At 49.8% G+C, this 10,096-nt stretch overlaps 1 protein-coding gene across 8 annotated transcripts in view; it reads left to right on the top strand.

The window, feature by feature from the left end:
• The first annotated feature begins 4,692 nt into the window (after positions 1–4,692).
• Positions 4,693–10,096, top strand: part of Nlrc5 (NLR family, CARD domain containing 5) — a 69,803-nt gene continuing 64,399 nt past the window's right edge. For 7 of the 8 annotated variants that reach the window (XR_001175508.1, XM_013027981.1, XM_013027987.1 and 4 more), the window contains exon 1: positions 4,693–4,712. The gene's annotated coding sequence lies outside the window, so the exon portion shown is untranslated. Of the gene's footprint in view, positions 4,713–8,654; positions 8,762–10,096 lie in introns of those variants that run through there. The other variant, XM_013027983.1, reaches the window with a different exon arrangement.

Genomic DNA, 10,096 nt, shown 5'->3' on the forward strand with positions numbered 1-10,096 from the left:
TCCAGTACTGGCACCAAAATAAATAAATAAATAAGGCAAATAAGTCAGACTTGAATACAGAAGAGAAAAATCTTCTGAGCACATATCCAGTTCACCTTCCCTTCCTGGGCTACTACACAGCAAGCTTTTCCCTTCTCAAGCTTGGAACTTTTTCTCTAGGTATGGGAAGAAAATTCTTCAGGACACACTGACCAAATGGGAGGGGTAAAAAGGCATAATGCTGTAATCTGTCTCTCCAAACATCTTGAAATTTGATTACCACTTTTCTGGTGCATGCAAGACACATGCAAAGTCCCTGGGGTAGAGCGAACCTTGACAGATTCAAGAAAGGGCAAGGATGATACCAGTGTAGCCCAGACAGCAGAGAAGAAAAGAGATGAGGCAAGAGCAGCAGGTGGTATCCACACTATGGAAGGACCTGGCTTTTGTTTTAACATTGCCAGGAGGCAAGATGGAGGGGGCACTTGGCATGTGGATGGCACTTCAGGTATAAAAAGGTCTGTGGGAGCTGGGCGCTGGTGGCTCACGCCTGTAATCCTAGCTACTCAGGAGGCTGAGCTCTGAGGATTGAGGTTCAAAGCCAGCCTGGGCTCTTATCTCCAATAAACCAATAGAAAACTGGAAGTGGTGCTGTGGTTCAAGTAGTAGAGCCCTCACCTTGAGCTGAAGAGCTCAGGGACAGCGCCCAGGCCCAGAGTTCAAGTCCCATGACTGACAAAAAATAAAAATTAAAAAAAAAAAAGATCTGCAGGGTGCTAGGCATGGTAGCACATACCTCTAGTCATAGCTGGAAGATCAAGAGTTCCAGGCCAGCCCAGACAAGGACAGCTAAACTTTTATTTCAAGATCAAAATCAAAACCAAGGGGCTGGGGGTGTGTGGCTTGAGTAGTAGAGTGTTCACCTAGCACACAGCATCTACTTGCCAGGTTCTTTCTGATGCCCCCCATCCCACCCATTTCTTGGAATCTAGAGCGAGGTCTGACTCACAAGGAGCGTGGGGAGGAAGGGGGAGGACTCTTAAAGGGCCTTTGGCAGGAGAAGCTTAACTTATCCCACATGGAAGTCAAGAAGTTGCAATATCACCATCCAGCCAGGGTGACAACAGCAATCAGAAGCCACACTGGACTTAGAATGCTCCCTTGAGGGGTGTGGGAAGATCCAAGGCCCTTCCTTAGCAGCATGAACACAGCAGCATGAGAACGGGGCAGCCTCAGGCAGCTCCTTGTTTAGAAACAGAAACTTTCACCAAGAACTCGTCTCCATTCCAAAATGGAAGCTACGTTCATCTCCCAGCTCCCTTCTCCACCCTCAGAGGGTGGGTCCCTAGATCTCCACCCTCAGAGGGTGGGTCCCTAGATCTGAGCACTCCCTGGGAGTGCACGAGGCAAAAAGGAGCTATGGAGTCCCCAAGTGAAAAGAATTTGCCAGAACAGGATCAACTAGTTGGGGCCTCTCCCAAGTCCTGCTCTAGAAGCTCTGAGCAAGCCCAGAAATGCTGTTCTAGGCCAGCCCAAGTGACTAGGAAGTCCTGACCTTGCTAGAACGATGGCCTGTTCCAATCTGTTCCCCAGAGAAGACTGTACCCAGAACCTACTGCCACCCTCTTGGAGCAGGCAAGGCTTCCCCAGGCCAGGGGCCCCCCGAGAAAGTGCTCCGGCTGCTAGGCTTGTCCAAGATGGATTCTAAGGGCCTCAGTGAGACTAGGCCTCAGGCAAACAGAAAGCATGGGGGCCATTTGGTTTCCCCAGTGACTGTGGCACACATATCAAGGTGTGTAAGACGAACAGAAACATTAAGACAAGCAACTGTGGCTTTTGAGGAGGCCTGGTATAGTTCAGTTATGGGCAGTGGTTCACCATTGTCTGCTGTCACCCAAAGAACACTTTTGTCCATTAGCTAGTTTTCATGCTGGCACTGAGGTCTTTCTGAAACAGACAACCAGAGTTGCATACCTTAGACCAGAAGATGGAGACTGTTGGGCCCCAGGCCAGGCTGGGTACAGAGCGCAGTTTCTGTGAACAGTCTGGGGAAGTAGCTCTCCTAGAATCCTTCGTGGTAGGCCCGCTGTCACTGTGGTGGTGGAGTGAGCAGTGGGTTCAAGACTCTGCTCTCGATTGCTCTGTGACCTCCCCCCCATCCCCCCCCCAAGCCACCTGACCTCTCTGGACCTTATTTCTTCATCTGCCTGAAGTGATAGTAACCTTGATCCTGTAGTCTGCATGATCCTATTTATCCACCTATTTATCCAAAGCCCCACTGGGGACTTCATGAAGGGCCAATCACACAGAGGTGTTCAATGAGTAGTGAATAAACCCTGAGACTAGAACCCAGTCCTTCTCCCCACCCCAGACATAGAGCCAACAGTCCCCATTCCATGCCATGATCCATCCATAATAGCTTGGAGTGGGGTGGGAATTTGCCATCTGATAGATGAGGAAGTTGAGGCCAGGACAGAACAGGGCAATTGTCAGAGTTATACAAGGAGCCAGACCCACGAAAGCAAGTGCAAGATGGGTGTTCTCTCCCTCCCAACTGTCTTAGAAAGGGATTATGACACCTGCAGAAGAGGACAAAAATATAGGGTAACTGGGTACTGGTGACTCATGCCTATAATCCTAGCTACTCAGGAGGCTGACATCTGAGGATTGAAGTTTGAATCCAGCCCAGGCTGAAAAGTTCACGAGATTCTTATCTCTACTGAAACACCAAAAAGCTGGAAGTGGAGCTGTGGCACACGTGGTAGAGGGCTAGCTTTGAACATAAAAGCTCAAGGACAGCACCTAGGTCGTGAGTTCAAGCCCCAGGACTGACTGGCATAACAAAAAAGGAGGGGGGCTGGCTTTGGGGACAGCAGGCACAGCAGCATTGAGCCCTAGCTTCAGGTCTTCAAATTCTGTGACCAGATTATGGAGAGGTCTTGTTGTCCTCGTTCCCATCTTATAGATGGCGTGACTGACTGAGCCTTAGAGACATTTGGCCAACGTGCCATAGCACTCAGTTAAGGTGATGGCTAATTTGGGGTTGCTGTGACCAAAACACCTGACAGTACCAACTTAAAGGGAGGAGGGACTTACTTTGGCCCATGGTTTCAGGGGTACAGCCATGGTTGGCCCCACATACTTGTCTGAACCTCATGGTGTGTGGTGGAGAACTGTCTTCAGCTTGCAGCAGACAAGGAGCAGAGGAAGCAGACTAATACAGAAACCTAGGGCAGGACAGGGCCCCCAAGCAGCTCACCAGGGATCTGCTTCCTCCCCACAGGCCCGCCCCTGGCTCCTCACAACTTCCCAGGCTGTGCCATCCATTGATTAGGCCGAAGCTTAGCCCGGGGCAGTTTAATTCTCTAGAAAGGCCCTCCCAGACACTTGCAGAGGTGCATGGAGATCCTGGGGAGCTCTCAATCCAACCCAGTTTGAGGGGAAGAATTGAACCTGAGATGTGAGGTACAATCCATGTGTCTGACCTCTACCCTGCAATCCCTCTTCTTCTTCCCCCAATCTTTGGCCTGGAAAGCAAGGGAGCAGAAGTCTGGCTGTGGACACTGCTTTCCTTTGAGAATTAGAGGGCTTTCTAGCCGGCAGAGCCACCCCCAGGATGGGGCGGTCTCCACAGGCGTGTCCAGGGACAAGAGCTAAAAATGGTGGAAGATGCTGGAGGAAAGTTCTGAATGAGTAATTGAACAGGAAGTCTTTCCCTACTGCCCCTGACCCCACTCTCCTTCTTCCTGTCCCTCCCCTTCCATCTCCTCCCCTCCACCCCCATGTCCTGTTTCCCTGTCCTTCTGTCTCCCTGTCTTTCTTTCCATGCTTCCCTCCTCTCTGCTGGTGGGTCCTGGGTGACTCTGTGAAGTCCTTCCCTTCCTCCTCCCTGCAATTCCCCCTCTCCTTCCTGAAATTCCCCTCCCTCGTCCCTGCAATTCCCCCCTCTTCCCTGTAATTCCCCTCCCTCCTCCCTGTAATTCCCCCCTTCTTCCTCCCTGCCATAGGGTCCTGCTTGCCTCTATGTTAGGGTGACTTCAAAGACTGGAAGAGAGATCTCTGTACAGAGTACTTATCCTAGCAGGGTGCTGGTGGCTCATGCCAATAATCCTGGCTGCTACTGAGGCTGAGATCTCAGGATCAGGATTTGAAGCCAGCCAGGGCAGGAAAGTCCTAAGACTCTTCTCTCCAATTAACCAGCAAAAAGCCAGCACTGTGGAGTGTAGCTCAAGTGGTAGAACACTAGTCTTGAGCAAAAAATAAAATCTAAGGGAAGTGGTAAGTCCCTGGGTTCAAGCCTCAGTAGTGGCACAAAAATAAAAACCGCACACATCGGACTCACCTGGGTCAGCTAGCTAGGGCTCAGTGAATGGGACCTGTCATTCTCTTCCTTGCTTCCATCCTGGGGGGTCCCCCCACACACACCCAGGGCCAGGAGTCAGGCCTCCCCCTGAACTACCCCCCCCCAAGTCCTGCAACAGCATCCCGGGGCGCCCTGCCCCCGCCCCTCAGCTCACCTGCTGAGCCCAGCGCGCCCCTGGGATGCTGGATCACGTCCTGGGTCCGGGGCCGGGCGCACGGGGAGCGGCTGTGCCAGGCCTGCTCCGGGCTGCTGCCTTGAACACACGTGATTTCTCGGCAGCGGCGCTGGTCCCCGGTTCCCTGGCTCCCGCCCTCATCGGTCGCTTTCAGCTTTCAGTTTCGGGAGCGCGATGAAGCCGGGAGTCCTGCTGGTGAGTGCCCGGTGCGGGTCTGGGTTCAAACTCCACGCAGAGAGGGAGGGGGGGGATGGCGGAGGGGATGGGCGGACAACCCGCACAGGAGCCACCTGCGGTCAGGGCAGAGCCCCGGGATGATGGACAGATTCCGATGGATGAGCCAGGGTCGCCCAGGTGGCGGGGGAGGGGGGGTGGGGGAGTGGGGGGGTGGGGAGGGGAGGGGGGATCCACCTTGTCTTGGCTTTTTTCTTTCTTCTAACTTTCATAAAGAATTGCCGAAGTTGCACTATCCCTGATGCGCCATTCGGATTTTTTTTAAAAGCCTCAACCCCCTTTTTTTATTATGAAAAAATGTCAAACCTATAGGTTAGTAGAAGATAGACTTCAGCATAGCCCTAGGCATGTGCTGGTGACCGCCATGGCCAGCTTCCACACTCCCGCCCCAGGCCACCCACCTCCCTGTTTTTAAAAATGCCCAGTACTGGTGGCACACACCTGTAATCCTAGCGACTTGGAGCTGAGATCCGAGGATCGCAGTCCAAAGTTGCCCAACCTGGGAAGTCCAGGAGACTCTTATTTCCAATAAACTACCGTTCCCCCCCCCCAAGCCAGAAGTGGAGCTGAGGCTCAATTGGTAGAGTTCTAGCCTTGAGTCAAAAGCTCAGGGACAATGACCAGCCCTTCAAGTCCCAGGACTGGCACACACAAAAAGGCAGATATCACACATCTCAACTAATAGTTCTGGATCTAGTGGGTGTAGTCAGGCTTAGGAGAGACCCCAACTTCCACACTGCTTGCATAGTTTTTGTTGGTGGTGGTTATGGGGCTTGAACTCTGGGCCTGAGTACTGTCCCTCAGTTCTTTAGCTCAAGGTTGGCACTCTACCACTTGAGCCACCGGTTCCAGGCTTGCATACTTTTTATACATTTGTGATCTTATGTTGCCTTTTTTGTTTGTTTGTTTTTTGTTGGTCATGGGGCCTGAACTCTGGGCCTGGGCGCTGTCCATCAGCTCTTCAGCTCAAGGCTAGCACTCTACCACTTGAGCCATAGCACCACTTCTGGCTTTTTCTGCTTAGTTGGTGCTGAGGAATCGAACCTAGGGCCTCATGCATGCAAGGCAAGCATTCTACCACTGAGCCACCTTCTTAGCCCCTTCTGTTTCCTTTTTTAAAGGTTTAAGGTTTCTCTGTGTGTGTGTGTGTGTGTGTGTGTGTGTGTATGTGCACATGTGCAGATGCATGTATGCTGGGATTGGGGCTTGAATTCGGGGTTTGAATTCATGTGCGCTTGGGGTTTTTTTTTTTGGTTGTTTTGTTTTGCTCAAGGCTGGTACTCTACTACTTGAACCATATCCCCCAGTCTGACATTTTGCTAGTTAATTGGAGATAAAGTCCCATAGACTTTTCTACCTCAACTGTTTTCAAACCTTCATCCTCCAGTTCTCCGCCTCCTAAGTAGCTAGGATTACAGGTGTGGAACCACTGGCACCTGGCCAGGTTGAGGGTTCTTAACATAAAAGGCGGGTTGAAAAGTAGTAGTTCCCAGAGTCTAGAAGCCGGTGGAAGCAGAAGTTGGGACACACACTAGCCAGGACGTAGCTGGCTTTCCAATCACTTTGCAGCTTAGGGACTGGGTTAGCATATGGCTCAAGTGGTAGAGCTCTTGCTTAGCATGTGCAAGGCCCAGTGTTCAAACCCCAGCACGGCAAAAATAATAATAAAGCACTGGGCATGCTCTCCCATGGGAGAATGGATGGGGAGGAACTGTTGACAATATGACCTGTACATGGCTGTCTGGCACCTGTCCTGGGAGGGGGCAGATCAGGCCCCTCAGCATCTTATACTTGCTGGGTACCAATGAGCAAGCCACTTCATCTCTTGGGACCTTGATTGCTCACCTGTAAAATGGGCACAATAGAGTCTTCAATAGATGGTATGAATAAGGTAGGCCTAGCACTTGGTCAAGTTTAAAGTACCCCTAGAAGGGTAAGGACTCTTGGGTCCTCAGTGGGGCAGACAAACAGAGGGTTCGTGAATTTCACAGTCTGCTTAGCCACGTGCCCGGGCAGCCTCTGCATACCCAGGCAACGTGACCTTTTTTGGCAGGTAGAACTGGTGTGTGTGCTCTGGTGGCCTAGAGGCAATCAGCAAGGTCTAGCAGAATGAAAGGCAGCCATAGGCCAGGGGCGAAGGTTAACGCAATGTACCCACAAGCGGAGAAACCTGGGGAAAGTGGGAAGAGGTAGGGAAGGAGCATTTGCTGACACCCTCAGCCCTTAGAGGGAGCCTGGCTCTGTCCCACTGCACTTACATTCCAGCTTTCTGTTCTGCAGGAGAACAGATTTTTGTCATTGCAATCCACCTGCTTTGTGCTACTTTGTTACAACCTGCAGTACTTCATTGCCATTGGATAGATTGGATGAAGGAATAAGAAATGAAAGTGAGCGCATGCACTATAAAAACTTTGGGGGGGAGGGGGGAAGGGGGGGAAGGAGAAGGATTGGGATTGGGGGGAGGGGGGAGGCTGGGAAGGGATGTGAAGGGTAAACAAAGGAGGAGGCTGCAATGCTTGGTAAGAAATGCACCCATTATCCTGCTCATGTAATTGTAACTCCTCTGTACAGTATGTTCACAAATAAAATAAAATTAAATTAAAAAAAAACTTTGGGGGTGGGGCAACTCAACTTAGTGTGGGGCCTGTGGAAGTGTTCACAGATGCAAACTTCTGTTCTTTGCGGGACCTGTTCTTGTTTTGTGTTGTGTTGTTTTGGTTTTTGAGTGCTGGTTGGTGGCTTAAAAGTCTCCACATTTCGACTTGACTCTATGTAGAAAACAACCAGCAAAACTGAAAGAAACCCGGACTGTTGGCACCGGCAGGGGAGCCATTGGCTGTACCTAAAACCAGGCAGAGTGGAGAAGCAACAGCGCAGGCTGACTGAGGGAATCAGCACCCATAAAAGTGAAACTACAACATGGCTGGCCAAACACATGTGGGCTTTCCTGGGTTCTGGGTTGCTGGTAGCGTCAGCACGGCCTTCACTTTCCTTGTTAGAGAAGAGCAGTGTTCGCCTCCTCTAGGTGGACCTGAGGGTGAGGATGGGGACCCACCCTCTGCTGGACACCTGTGACCCCAGACTCTTCTTCCCACCCTAACCCAGCTAAGCAAACAGGGCATGAAGCCAGTTTCGTGGGAGAGTGATTACACTCATTCTTCCTACTTGCTTCAAGCCTGGCCATGGTTCTCCATCCCACAGCCACTTAAGAATCTTCTAGAAAGTCTTTTCCAGGAAGATTTTTTTAGTAGCTCTCTGGCTGGCCTGTCCTCGCTGGCGAGTAGTAAAGGAGAACTCGGGGAAGATGAGGAGACAGTTTATTCAGAAGCCCTTTTGGTTCAGCTTTCTTTCTCCATGTGTCTATTCTTACTTTTCATGACTCATGGTGACAGAAATGGAAATTTCATTTGTTGAGCGAAATAATATGGAATGCATAGGTTAAAAGGAAATGTAACCCTGTATTTCATTGGAAACTTAAGCCAGGTGTGGTGGTACATACCTGTAATCATAGCACTCAGGAGGCAGAAACAGGCAGATCCAGAGTTGAGGCTAGCTTCGATTGCATAGTTTCAAAATAAGTAAATAAATAATAAAAAAATAAACATTTAAGCTGGGTACTGGTGGCTCACACCTGTAATCCTAGCAATTTGGGAGGCTGAGATCTGAGGGTCTCAGTTCAAAGCCAGCCTGGGCAAAGGAGTCTGAGACTTTGATCTCCAATTAATCTCAGAAAAAGCTAGAAGTGACACTGTATCTCAAATGGTGGATCACTAGCCTTGAGCAAAAGGAGCCCAGGAACAGTGCCCAGACCCAGAGTTCAAACCCCACAACCAGTAAAATAAATATAAATAAATAAATTTAAATGTTCCTTCATAGAGTAAGAAGATAAAAATAAAAGTTAAAAGATGTGTAATGAAAAGCAAGTGCTCTCTCCCACTTACAAGACAGCCAGCATCCTCAGGTCCCTGAGTCTTCTTCCAAAGAGACTAATTGGCCTTTGATCGCACACGGTAAGCATATACATGTGCATTTGCACCTACACATCTGCACACATCTCCCTCTTAGTGTAAACTGTGTGTAGTGTTTACTTTTTTCTTCTGTGTCAGTATTACAACTTGAACTTAGAGCTTGGATGTAGTCCTTTAGGCTTCTGTACTCCAGGCTGGCACTCTACCACTTGAACCACAACTCTACTTCTAGTATTTTGCTGGTTAATTGGAGTTAGGAGTCTCATGGACTTTGCTGTCCAGTCTGGCTCAACTCTCAGGCTTCCAAGTAGTTAGGATGGCAGACTTGAGCCACCGGCACCCAGCTTTACTTTTTTTCTTAATGTAATTTATACATTTTTCTATACCAAAACAAGATAATCTGCCTTTTGTTATTGATGATGGGGGTGGAGCTTAGGGCCCCACGCGTGCTAGGCATATGATCTACCCCTGAGCTACATCTGTAGCCCCTTTCTTTCTTTTGAACAGTTTCCTAGTATTTTACTTTGTGGCTTTTCTATCATTGACTTGACTATTGTTGGCACTTGGGTTACTTCCTGTCTCTTGTTCTTCTGAACAAAAGGATCTAATGAATATCTTCCAGGAAATATCAGTTTTCACAGGTGAGAGTAACTCTTTAGAAAAAGCATCCTAGAGCTGGGCATAGTGCTGCATGCCTATAATCCTAGCTCTCTAGAGGCTGAGGCAGGAGGATTCCAAATTCAAGGTCAACCTGGGTTACACAGTGAGATAGTGCCATCAAAAAGCAGGAGGAAGGGGCTGGGAAGGTGGCTCAGTGGTAGAGCACTTGCCTTGCATGCATGAGGCCCTGGGTTCGATTCCTCAGTACCACATAAGCAAAAAGAAAAAAGCCGGAAGTGGCGCTGTGGCTCAAGTGGTAGAGCGCTAGCCTTGAGCTGAAGAGCTGAGGGACAGTGCTCAGGCCCAGAGTTCAGGCCCCACGACCGGACCAAAAAAAAAAAAGAAAAGGCCATTTGTCAAAGACACCGTTGCTCTTAGCTTGGAAGCAGCCCCTGGATTCAACATAGGTTTTATTTATTGGTATTATTTTGGCAGTGCTGGCTGGATTGTGAAAAACAGTGTGTCTCAGTCACCCAGGCTGGGTTTGAGGATTTACCTGTACCCCCACATAATCCTCACCTTTCCCCGTCCCCCCAGTGCACAGCGTGGCTCTGCCCCTACCCCCTTAGTGTGGTCTTCTTCCTCCTCCTCTTCCTTCTCCTCCTCCTCCTCCTCTTCCTCCTCCTTCTCCTCCTCTTCTTCTTCTTCTTCTTCTTCTTCTTCTTCTTCTTCTTCTTCTTCTTCTTCTTCTTCTTCTTCTTCTTCTTCTTCTTCTTC

This window comes from Dipodomys ordii, unplaced genomic scaffold (genome assembly GCF_000151885.1).
Source record: "Dipodomys ordii isolate 6190 unplaced genomic scaffold, Dord_2.0 Scaffold106, whole genome shotgun sequence".
Lineage (NCBI taxonomy): Eukaryota > Metazoa > Chordata > Mammalia > Rodentia > Heteromyidae > Dipodomys > Dipodomys ordii.